Genomic DNA, 10814 nt, shown 5'->3' on the forward strand with positions numbered 1-10814 from the left:
GACTATGAGATTATGCAACTCCCGTTTACCGGAGGAACACTTTGTGTGCTACCAAACGTCACAACGTAAATGGGTGATTATAAAGGTGCTCTACAGGTGTCTCCAAAGGTACTTGTTGGGTTGGCATATTTCGAGATTAGGATTTGTCACTCCGATTGTCGGAGAGGTATCTCTGGGCCCACTCGGTAATGAACATCACTATAAGCCTTGCAAGCATTGTGACTAATGAGGTAGTTGCGGGATGATGTATTACGGAACGAGTAAAGAGACTTGCTAGTAACGAGATTGAACTAGGTATCGAGATACCGACGATCGAATCTCGGGCAAGTAACATACCGATGACAAAAGGAACAACGTATGTTGTTATGCGGTCTGACCGATAAAGATCTTCGTAGAATATGTGGGAACCAATATGAGCATCCAGGTTCCACTATTGGTTATTGACCGGAGAGGTGTCTCGGTCATGTCTACATAGTTCTCGAACCCGTAGGGTCCGCACGCTTAAAGTTACGATGACAGTTATATTATGAGTTTATATATTTTGATGTACCGAAGGTTGTTCGAAGTCCCGGATGTGATCACGGACATGACGAGGAGTCTCGAAATGGTCGAGACATAAAGATTGATATATTGGACGACTATATTCGGACACCGGAAGTGTTCCGGAGAAGTTTCGGATAAAACCGGAGTGCCGGAGGGGTTACCGGAACCCCCCGGGGAAGTATTGGGCCTTAGTGGGCCTTGAGGGGAGAGAGAGGGCAGCAGCCAGGAGGTGGCGCGCCCCCTCCCATGAGGAATCCTAGTTGGACTAGGAGAGGGGGGCGCAGCCCCTCTTTCCCTCTCCCTCTCCCTCTCTTTCCTTCCCCCCCTCTCTTCCTAGTTGGACTAGGAAAGGGGAGTCCTACTCCTACTCGGAGGAGGACTCCCCCCTCTCCTTGGCGCACCTAGGGCAGCCGGCCTCCCCCTTGCTCCTTTATATACGGGGGCAGGGGGCACCTCTATACACACTTGATATACGATATTTTAGCCGTGTGCGGTGCCCCCCTCCACCATATTACACCTCGATAATACCGTTGCGGAGCTTAGGCGAAGCCCTGCGTCGGTGGAACATCAACATCGTCACCACACCGTCGTGCTGACGAAACACTCCCTCAACACACTACAAGAATCCTGTTAATACATGACAGTTTTAGTCCGTCACAGACCTATGCAAAACGGTCATGCAAAGGTATGTGTGACGGATTTCAAATCCGGCATGTATATCGTGTCATAATCTGACCACTTCACACTCCTTGACAGATCATCCAAAACCGTCACCGACCATGACGGATCTTGACCGTCATGGATGACATCTAACTGCAGTGCTCATAACGGCGTTAACTTCTATGCCACATCATCAGCTGACAAGGATATGACATGGCAGCCCATGTAGTAATCAGCCCATGTATGTTTTGTCCCACTAAACTTCGGCCTGGTCCAACAATGGCGGCCCATATAGAAATCAACCCAATTATTATTTAAGCCCATTAATTTCAACGCCCACTAATTTCAGTCCAGGAGATCTCAAATTTTCCATGAAAATTTAAGCCAATAAGAATTTGACAAAAAGTATATGCTCATGTCATCAGAAAAAAATTACAACATATCCAAAAGTACACATTATACAGGAGCGCAAATAAAAGACCCAAAAAACATTAATTTACAAGCATGTATTGGAGAACACTATGCTACTCTGCAGCCAGCACCACCCCCATCAACCAAGGCCACGCCACTCTTGTCAGGCTGCCACACACCAATTAGGGGTCATCCAACACTTATAGCAGCAAATCAACCCGTCCATGCCAAAATGTTGTCAAAACGCATGTCTTTGTTCTCGAAACTGCTCCCATACTAATATCTGCCACATGATGAAAAATATGTCAAGTTATAAAATATTACAACTAGTGGGTTAAACTACAAGTAGCTTGCTACACATTATCAAGTTATACGTTCTTTCACTCCCAGGATGCAAAAGTAGTGCAACAAATTAACAAAAGTCTCAAAAGGGACAACCGGTGGCAACAAAAAGGAATGATGAGCAAACATAGATCAATAGAGTTGGTAGTAAACTCTGTTGTGCTTAATTTACACTATCACTACAGTAAACTCGATAAGAAATGCAGCCCAGCTGAATATTGCACATTAATGAAAATTTCTAGGCATTGTTTCTCAAAAGGAAAAAAAGGAATGGACCAATTCCATGATGATTATGTCTTGATGGATTATGTGTCCTATCTGATATGATATTCCACATGAAAAAGATCTGGCATATGTGGCTTACGACTAATCTAGCTAAAAAGACATTTGTAAGATACTACTACTTCTAATAAAGGATTGGATCAAGTAGAAGTCACTCAATTTTTTTGTACTATTACACACATAAAAATAGTCCAACCAAAGATAAAACAAATATTGTGTAGTATCACACTTCAATATGTTACGAACATTACATGCCCTTACATATTTAGCTAGGAACTACAAAATTAGCACGTCCTAATATATTAGCATTGATATGTCATATCTCAACTAAATATCACACTCTTAACTTTTTTTGAGAAATAGGATTTTTCACAATGCTAGCTAATTATTTGCACAATATTACAAGTGTCTTCTGTTGAATGAATCTGCAAGGTAACATAGAAACAGTTGATGGTGACATTATAGATGAAGTGAAGGCAATGTAATTATAGTAAATTGTTGTTTCGCCTTCCATACTATTTGTCATTGGTAGTAATCTCATTCAAAATGGCTTGAACAGAAGAAAGGGAAGTTAATCAAGCCACAAAGAAGATAATTTTTGGCATCCAAACGAAAAGATAAATGCAATACACAACGACTGACAATTTCTTAGTTCTGAGTGCTGGTACACTGTCATGCTCATTTTGGTTCTGGTACAGATTTGACCTCAAAATCCTAGTGGCAGCCAAACCTGAAATTTGGATTCGAAATCTAGATTCAGCCAAATGAAATCTAGATAGATGTAATGAAATCAGGGGAGCCAAACGAGCTGGTAGTAGTTTTTCTCCCTTTTCAATAAGAAAATACTATTACAGTGACCTACATATATTTGTAAGACAATCTCACATACATATATGAATGTTTTACCATCTATCAGTTCTTTTTAATTCACACACCAAGCTAAACATCCGGTTAGCCATACTTCTACCTTATCAGGCTAAAAATCATCGTCAACTCTGGAGCTATTCCTGTAGCATTAAAAGGATGATTTTGGGCATCATGTCAGAGAAGGTTAATTCCAGTTTTGCAACTCTCGACACATGAACTGATCAGAAAAGTCACATCAACATAACCCCAGACACGGTTAACTACAATTTTTAAATCCATGCAAGTTAAATATGTCAAAACTACATTGAAATCCACATATATTATTTTCCTTTTAATATGTATATATTTATGAAATCAAACAGACTAACACATGGATACTACGCTACAGATATATGATTACTTAGACTGATACATACTCTAAACAGCTTGCACATTCTGACAATGTGTGTGGTTTCTTGATATTTACACATTTTTATGGCATTCAAATTTATAGCTATTTGCAGTTAATAATTAGAGAGTGTTTCAGTTAATAATTAGTTTTTTTTCTGAAGTACCATATACACACATCTGCAAAACAAGTCCATCCTGGCAAGATACAGAGTCGCGGCTGAGTTATATCTAACAAGCTTGAGTTTCTAGATTAACTCCAAAAAGATCTGTACCGAAGCAACAAGAAGACCCGTGCATGTCAGAAAAAATTAGCTATATCATAGAGAGTCGTAGTGTTAGAATTAGCTTACCTTGATTAAATTATGTGTAACAGTGCAAGAGCACCAGATCCACAAAACCATCGGTTACTAATCAAGCTCACATGTTCATCTCAGCAACTGAATCCACCCCTAAACTGAATAAAAACATGATTCATATTCAGATTGCAAGTATCATCCAGATTTGGGCGTAAAGGTGGGAGATGGGAGAAGCTCACCACGCTAGGAGGGCAGGACGCAGCCATCATTGAGCTCGTCCATGGCTGGATGATAGGAGGCCAAGGGGGGTGCTGGACTTCCTGCTCCACCTCCTCCAGGGACGACTGAATCAAGGAGGAGCATGCCATGTACGCCGCTGGATGGGTGCAGAAGGTGGGTTCAGGGGCTGGACGTGCTTGTGCTGTACCGGCGCCCCTCCTTGGAGGTCGAGAAGGAGGAGGAGCACTGGCATTCGCCGCGGCCGTCGTTGAGCAGGACAAGGCCCCCGTGGCCGCCCTCGTCCAGGACAGGCGTCTGCAGGGTGCGCCGCGTCCGTAGATCCTGCGGGCGGGGGTCCTCCAGGCTGCCCTGCTCGAGGTTGACCATCAGGAAGCGAGGTCGCGCGTGGGGCGCTGTAGACGACGGAGAAGAGCCGCCGGAGATGCGTCGACGATGAAGGAGATGTCAGAGGCCGAAACCCTAGGACGGGTGTGGGTTTTGGGCGAGCGGTAGAGGCTGGGAAGGGAAAATCTTGCCGGAGGGGAGGATGGACCCAAGCGAGGCGAGCTCCGCGGTGTGCACCGCGCCGGCTGTAGCCGCTGGAATCGCCGGAATCGGGAGTGGGCAGTTGTGGCGGCGGCAGAGGGAACAGAGGAGAGAATGGGGATTAGGGTTTAGATGGGCTTGGACTATGGGTTAAATAGGCTGGCCCCAAAATTTTGCCACCGGCTGCGTCGGCCACTTAAAATTTGTATGTCCACGCGCGCGCTCTCTCGAAATTTCTGGCGCGTCCTCCTTTTATTTTTAACTTTTGTTATACGGTTGACTATACATTGACATATGGGCCAACTAAAGAACCACACACGACACATCGGCGGGAGCCATCGGTGACGGTCCGGATGCTGTATAAAGAAAGAAAAAGACTAGACCAGCAAGTTGATCTGTGACAGTTTCCGTGACGGTCCATCGAGGTCCATCATAAATGAGCTACCTTTTTCGGAGTACAGTCACATCCTGCTGATCCATGACGATTTCCATGACGGATAAGGGAAATCCATCATCGTCCATGACGATTTCTCAGAACGTCACGAGAAATCCGTCATGTATTAACAGGTTTCTTGTAGTGACACTCGGCTGGATCGGAGTTCGAGGGACGTCATCGAGCTGAACGTGTGCTGAACTCGGAGGTGCCGTGCGTTCGGTACTTGATCGGTCGGATCGTGAAGACGTACGAGTACATCAACCGCGTTCTGATAACGCTTCCGCTGTCGGTCTACGAGGGTACGTGGACAACACTCTCCTCTCTCGTTGCTATGCATCACCATGATCTTGCGTGTGCGTAGGAAATTTTTGAAATTACTACGTTCCCCAACACATCGAGCACAATAACACCTCACCTCCTGAGGCTGTTCCACCACTGTACTAGTTCATCCTCAGCCCCTCGAGGCAATCCACCACAAAGCTGGAGTAGGGTATTACAACGCAAGGTGGCCCAAACCAGGATAAGCTGCTGCGTCTCTTATCCATTGGGTTCATCGAGCTTGGCCGTGGGATCGTTGAACAGGCAGACTGGGGAGGATGAGTCCTTCGCACACACCCCAGAGTTCGAACCTCTCAAGGGTCTGCGGAACCCTGAATCCGAAAATGTCACTCCGAAGCTTATGGAGGACATCATGCGGGAGACAGAACTGCTCACAAGGTATTGCAGTCTGGCTTTTATTGGCCTACTCTTTTCAAGGATGCTTGTAAGTTCGTCTTATCTTATGATGAATGTCAGAGAATAGGAAATATCGGTAAGCGTCAAGAAATGCCTATGAATTATTCACTTGCTATTGAACCATTTGATGTTTGGGGTTTTGATTACATGGGACCTTTTCCTTCCCCTAATGGGTATACACATATTTTGGTTGTTGTTAATTATGTTACTAAGTGGGCAGAAGTTATTCCAACTAGTAGTGCTGATCACAACACCTCTATTAAAATGCTTAAGGAAGTTATTTTCCCAAGGTTTGGAGTCCCTAGATATTTAATGACTGATGGTGGTTCTCACTTTATTCATGGTGCTTTCCATAAAATGCTTGCCAAGTATGATGTTAACCATAGAATTGCATCACCCTATCATCCTCAGTCTAATGGTCAAGTTGAACTTAGCAATAGAGAAATAAAATTAATTTTGCAAAAGACTGTCAATAGGTCCTGGAAGAATTGGTACAAGAAATTTGATGATGCACTTTGGGCTTATAGAACAACATATAAAAATCCTATGGGTATGTCTCCTTATAAAATGGTTTATGGGAAAGCTTGTCATTTGCCTCTTGAGTTAGAACATAAAGCATATTGGGCAATTAAAGAACTCAACTATGATTTCACACTTGCCGGTGAAAAGAGGTTATTTGATATTAGCTCACTAGATGAATGGAGAACCCGAGCTTATGAAAATGCCAAGTTATTTAAAGAAAAGGTTAAAAGATGGCATGATAAAAGAATCCAAAAGTGTGAGTTCAAGGTTGGAGAATATGTTCTTTTAAACAACTCTCGTTTCAGGTTCTTTGCAGGAAAACTCCTCTCTAAATGGAAGGACCCTATGTTATCGAGGAGGTTTATCGGTTTAGAGTTGTCAAAATAAATAATGCCGAAGGTACTAACCCGAAGGTTGTTAATGGGCAACGAATAAAACATTATATCTCAGGTATGCCCATTAATGTTGAAAGTAATTTTATCCAAACTATGACACCGGAAGAACACATAAAAGAGTCCTTTCGGAACACTCCAGAATCATGAAAAATAGGAGGTACGTGATACGGTAAGTAAACGGACTCCGAAAAATCCACAAAAATATTTTTGTCAGTTTTGGAATATTTATAAAATTAGGAAAATAACAAACTACCGGGAAAGTCACAATGGTGGGAACAAGACACCAGGGCGCGCCTGGCTTTCCATGCGCGCCCAGGTGGGTTGCGCCCACCTTGGGTACCTTTCGGACTCCGTTTTTCTTCCGTTTGCTTACTTCCCGAGATCTTTATATATCCCCCGAACCTACTGACCACCGTATCACGGCGAAATCTTATGTTTTCTTTTCTTGCTTTTTTGGGTCAGATCCGTTAAGCCAGACGTCATGTCTTCCCCCTCTTCCAACAATGGAGACGACGATGCAGGGTTACTGCAGGAGGAGCTAGAGGGGGAGGATGTTCAAGAAGTTGCCATGGAGGAAGATGAAGGGGATTCCCTTGGAGTACACCCTCCGGCTTCTAAGAGAGGCACACTAGCTGGTATCTCTACTCGTCCTAATCCTCATCAAGCCATGAGATCATCAAACAATCAAGCGAGCTTGGAAGTGCAAGAAGAACTCCCACAAAGGAGGCCTTTACACAGGTTAAATCATAACAATTTGCACAATTTGATTCATGATTATGGGTTCAAAAATACTCCTCGTGTGCACATACCGTCCAATTGGGACATATCTCGTCCAAGAGAAAGTGATGCAGGAGCAAGTTCTTGGGGGGCGGAGAATAAGCATATTATGGCCGAAGTGAAGAAAAACACTGAGTTGCTTCACAATGCCCTTCGTGAGATTCGGGGCATGAAGGAGACACTCATGGAAATATTGGGAGTTATATCACCACCTCCTTCTTCATAACCAAAAGAAAATTGAGTATCGAGTATGGGCACTCCCCTTGGCTTCCTCCAAGCTTGGGGGAGGTGCCCCGGTATCGTATCACCCCCACTATCTTTTGCCTTTACTTATTGTAGTTTGATATTTTGCTTTAGATGAATAAAAGTTTAGTTCGATCCTTTCTTTTTGAGAGCTTGCTTAGTAATCTATCCTTGTAATATAATAAAGTTTAGTTTGAGTTTTTGCCTTCTTTACTTTCATGTTTCAATAAAAAGAAAGGAAATAAATGAAAAGATCATATGCTAATCCTATGGTTGGTGATGAAACCACATAAGGAAAAGTATAAGTAGAAAGTTTTATTAGAGATTGACAAACATAGCATTAATCAATGATGCAACTCATGAAAGAATTAATAAGGGAAGAGAACACTACTGGAGGATGCTGCTAACGCGACACTACGATCAGAGACCCTTCGACGAAACTGTGTGCGATGCCATAATCGCAAATGGTGGTGTAAAAAACCGCGAAAAAAGGTGAAAACATTTGCGATGGAGGACGCATCAAACACGGTTCAGATTTTAGTTGCGTGTGCAATGCAGGGCATACGGTTCAGTTCAATTAACTGTTTGCAATGAGGAGGAACAAAAGAAACGGGCAGCCAGATCAAGGTGTGTGCGATATACAGCATACAGTTCACTCGGATGAATTGTTTGTGATTAGGCAACACAAAAGAAACGGTCAGCCAGATCAAAGGTGTGTGCGTTGTACGGCATGAGGTTCACTTGGATGAACTGTTTGTGTTGAGACAAGAGAACATAAATGGTTCAATATAACAAGATGCGTGTGATACGCGGCAAATAGGTCTGTAATCGGAAATGTGTGCGGAGATAGATAATAACATAGATGGTTGCTGCTAATAAGACGTGTGTGTTGTCCGATGGGATTGCATACAGAACAACAACATATATATATATATATATATATATAGACACACACACACACACATACTTATAAGGACATGGTTGCATAACCAAATTAAACATCCACTTACATAGGTGGCTACTACACACATGACATTTCCACACACCAATAAAGTAAACTATATATTACATGCTTGGTTAACTAGCATAAATGATCATCTATTCATCATCTACTTCTTGTGACGCTTGCTCTACTTGTGGCTCGATCCGGGCTCATCGATTTGGGTAACGAGGCTCTTCCTCATGTCAACGATCCGCCTGTGCATCTCGTAGCATGTGTACACGCTCTTGGACACGAACCTGAGGTGAGGTTCATCCAGTTGCCGCATCCAGGCCTTGTGCCAGGATAGGGGACTTGTTCTCTGGGCATCCTGCTTTATCTTTTCGTAGTAGGGGTCGATGATGGCCGAGGCGAGTTCCACCAGGGAGTCCTTCTTCGTGATGCCCCAGACCCTGTAGTGGTCACGGATTTCGACAAGGTTCTTGCAGGCCAAGCCCATAACACTGAGCGCGTTTACATCGTCGGTGGTTTCCATCGTGGCGAACTTGTAGTCGGTGCTGTTGACAAACCTGTTGAAACGGTCGCAAGGCTCTGTGGCCATCTAGTAGTGGTAGATGAGGACATGATGGCGCACGCACAACTGGGCGACAACAACCTTCTGATCTATGCCGGGACGACCGGCGGTGTACTGGATGTCGATGCCGACCACCTTTTACTTGTCTCGAGCAAGCAACTACTCAACGTTGTTGATGTAGTCGTCCACCACGGCCGGGTCGATGGTGTACACCACCGAGAGATCTGTATCCCTCGCATGGGTCTCCACTCTATGCTCGCCGAACTCCATTGGAGCGCCGCTGGACATCCCCTATCTATGTGTCGTCGTGGGTGTGCTTGTTGTGTTGTGGAGCGCGATCGAAAGGTTGAAGAGACTAAGGTTATAATGGCCGCGGGAATTAAAGGGGAAGCCGGACGGCTAGGAATATTGGCAGGTCCTGATGGCAGTTCTAATTTGCAGCGCGTAACTCCATTGTGTCGCACATAACTGCATCGCGTGGCAATGCGCGCGGCGCAACCGCATGCATATGGGGCCCCCGGCGTGATTGTGTGCACGCCCAACCGCTGGCAGAGTGCGCGCGGAGGGACGCGAGCAGAGCGCGGCAACGGACGTGAGCAGAGCGCGCCGCGGTGCCTAACGGCGAGCAGAGCTTGCCGAGGGACGCGAGCAGAGACCGGCACAGTGATACGTGGCAGATAAGACGAACTGTGCAAGCGATGTCGGAGACATCAAGCACGAATCATATTAGAGTTGCGTGTGTGATACGTGGCATACAGTTGATCCATCCGAGCTATTTATGATGGAATAAGCCATGTGTGTTGCAGGAAAACGCTTGCTGGTATATAGCCTTAAATTTAAGCAAAAAAGTATTAATGCATGTTACAAAAATTGTATAGCTGGAAACTATGTTCAAATACGACTCCAACGATATAATCTTTGCCGACATGCATTCGTATTTTATTAGCTAAATCCTACTTACAAACCAGGACGGTGGTATAGTAGGTAATTAAATCGCAAACGTTTTTTTTTGTATTAACCATATGTGTACGTGTCCTTTCGTCCCCCTCTCGCACGTCTTGACACCCTGCTGCCTCAGACGCCTTACAGAGCATGCTTGCGCAGCGCACGGGGGCGTTCTTTTGGCCAAACGGTGGCTCGTAGTGGTGCCAATGAATCATCGATGAGCCCATTCCCATGCAGCCTCGCAGGTTCCCGCGCAACCTTTGCGCCTGACTCGGTGAAATCCCTCAAAATCCCAATGCTTACCGGCCTGCTATAAAAACCCTCACGACCAGCGAGTCCTGCGTCGCATTTTCCCCTCCCTCCCTGTAGCTTATCTCATGTGCTTCTCCCACAATCGCCAATGGCACCGGTCCGTCGTCGTCGCTCAGCCACTCCGCCGTCATCAGAGGAAAGCTCCAGCTAGGAGGCTACACCGCGGCAGCGGCGCATTCCCTGGCGTAGTGTAGTGCGCGTGGCGTCCCTGTTGGGTGTGCGCGGAACACCCACCACACGCTCCGCCGCTGCTGCCCGTCGGCAGTTGTTGCCGGCCGCCTTTGCCGCCACACCACCGTCGAAAGCCAGGGCCATCTCCCGCTTTGCCACCACGGCCCGAAGGCGGGAGGTGGCCGCCGTGGCCGCCACCCCACTGCCG

At 45.4% G+C, this 10814-nt stretch overlaps 1 long non-coding RNA gene across 2 annotated transcripts; it reads right to left on the bottom strand.

The window, feature by feature from the left end:
* Positions 1–1552: 1552 nt before the first annotated feature.
* LOC109756879 (uncharacterized) lies at positions 1553–4711 on the bottom strand. 2 transcript variants are annotated; one of them, XR_012204349.1, is made up of 4 exons: positions 3846–4711; positions 3671–3761; positions 2881–2968; positions 1553–1897 (listed from the first exon to the last, which is right to left on the bottom strand). It is a non-coding gene; the product is annotated as an uncharacterized lncRNA (long non-coding RNA). The 2 variants fall into 2 exon arrangements; XR_012204348.1 differs by lacking the exon at positions 2881–2968.
* Between the last annotated feature and the right edge of the window lie 6103 nt (positions 4712–10814).

Source organism: Aegilops tauschii, chromosome 3 (assembly GCF_002575655.3).
Source record: "Aegilops tauschii subsp. strangulata cultivar AL8/78 chromosome 3, Aet v6.0, whole genome shotgun sequence".
Classification (NCBI taxonomy): Eukaryota; Viridiplantae; Streptophyta; class Magnoliopsida; order Poales; family Poaceae; genus Aegilops; species Aegilops tauschii.